Here is a 1,918-nt window from a genome sequence, read left to right on the forward strand (position 1 = left end):
AAAAAAAAAAATAAATAAATAAAAAATAAATTATTGGGTATTCCATTTCCTAGTTCCAATACTCCACATCCCTAAATTAGTAAAGATTATATACTCCATAATTTGGCTAGTAATCTTTTAAGGTCTGGAATTATTTTCCTTTTATTGCCTTTCTATTAACATTTTACACCCATCTACATCAATCCAGAAATTTAGTATCTTGCACAAATGTAATGGGCTCTGTATCTTTTTCTTGTGACTGAGTGAGTCACTTCTCTATAAAAATCTCACTAAGGATTTCCCTATATAAACTTTAGTTATAATTACAATGATGTATTTTAAATTCAAACCTGAGACTAATGAGACTCATTCAGAATAAGCTGTTTATACAAGGCTGGTTAGTCGAAAGGAAAATAATTTTTCATAAAACAAAATACTGTTTCGTCATCAACAAAATATACAATCCAACTAAACTTTTTTTCATGATGCCCATACAACAGGATATTTTTATCACCAGCTTTTCATTTTCATAAGACAAACCTCGTGGTAGCCCTAGGAAAGAGAAAACATGAGATTTACAAGACTACCAACATTATAAGAGCTTATTTAAAGGCATTAAATAAAAGTACTGTCCTCTAATTGTCTTATCTCAGAAGCCAGATCCGTATTTTATTTTTTTCAACAGAAATTCAGGTTCGGGATAGGATCATCATAGGTAAGACCAAGGACACATTATCTATTACTTCACAAAAAATAAAAGACTTGACTCACAGAAATTGTTGCTCCTTTAAACTTCAGAGAGGGCCTCCTCTGACAAGTAGTGATCCCCACTGTTGGTAGAAAATTAACAAAAAAACCCTCCTAGTCATGTGAACTCTTAAAAAGTTTGCTAGCTTTGACAAAAGGGCAGTGGCACTTTCCCTAATTATGTGTGTGACATCACCCGTTATGGTGCCTGCTTTTGTCCTTTAAAGTTTCAGGTATAACAGGTGTCACAACGAAAAAGTATTCACTAAAATTCTGTATATGCCATCTCCTTGAATCTTGTTAGGTGCTTGTGTCTAGCTTATCTGATTGATCCAAGCCCCTGCAATTTGCCTCAAACCATGGCAATGTCAACATACTCAAATACTTTAGTATCAAATGACCCTTTTCCTCCCTTCCTAAATTTCTGTAAACATTAAGGTCTCTGGAGTCTTCAACCTGGTCTTAGGAATATCACTGGTGGTTCTTTAAAATTCATGTATTAGCTTGAGACATACCTCAAAGCAATAAAAGCGGGCCCGTTATTCAGTTTAACTTTGTGAAGCAATTCCAAAGTTTTTTCCTCTGAGCTATATTTTACCTTGTATATTTTTAGTTCACTGTGGAACCTCCAGTGCCAACTTTAAAATTTTCTTTTGCTATAGGGTGTGTGTGCTTGCCAGAAAGAAAAAGCAAGAAATCACCCCCTGCAGGGTGGATGACCACGCTGCAATCCCTTTTCCATTCTCTCAGGATCTTGTGCACGCATGCACACGTACCTGGCATCCGCTTAAGCTACCAGGTCCAGGACTCAAACCAGTTGACTAGTACCAATGTTCTTAAGATATAAGTATTTTCCTGTGTGATGGTTATTACTCTGTAATATGGCTCCATGAAACATTTCCAAGAACTCAGATTTTAGCCTTATACTGGGCATTCACTGTACTAGGCACAGTAAATGGTGTGCTCAAAAACTCTGTCTCAAGAGATTCTCCTGCATTATAAGCCCATATTTACTGCACTAAAGGTCCCATGGGCCAAAGTCAAAATTCCACTAAAAAATTTTGGGAACCAGCAGTTAGTGTAATGGCTATGTCACTGGACTCTCAAAGAAAAAAAAATCCATTAAAATTTTAAAGGTGGGAACCAGCAGTTAGCATAATGGCTATGTCGCTGGACTCCCCTGTAGTCGACC

The 1,918-nt window shown here is 36.3% G+C and overlaps 1 long non-coding RNA gene and 1 other non-coding gene across 3 annotated transcripts in view; both read right to left on the reverse strand.

The window, feature by feature from the left end:
- The window catches only part of LOC102499962 (uncharacterized), a 12,602-nt gene that overhangs the window by 8,384 nt on the left and 2,300 nt on the right, over window positions 1-1,918 (reverse strand). The window lies entirely within an intron of this gene.
- On the reverse strand, window positions 626-697 carry LOC114006890 (small nucleolar RNA SNORD50). Its single transcript, XR_003548552.1, has one exon. It is a non-coding gene; the product is annotated as a small nucleolar RNA SNORD50 (small nucleolar RNA).

Source organism: Tupaia chinensis, unplaced genomic scaffold, assembly GCF_000334495.1.
Source record: "Tupaia chinensis unplaced genomic scaffold, TupChi_1.0 Scaffold000097_1, whole genome shotgun sequence".
Lineage (NCBI taxonomy): Eukaryota > Metazoa > Chordata > Mammalia > Scandentia > Tupaiidae > Tupaia > Tupaia belangeri.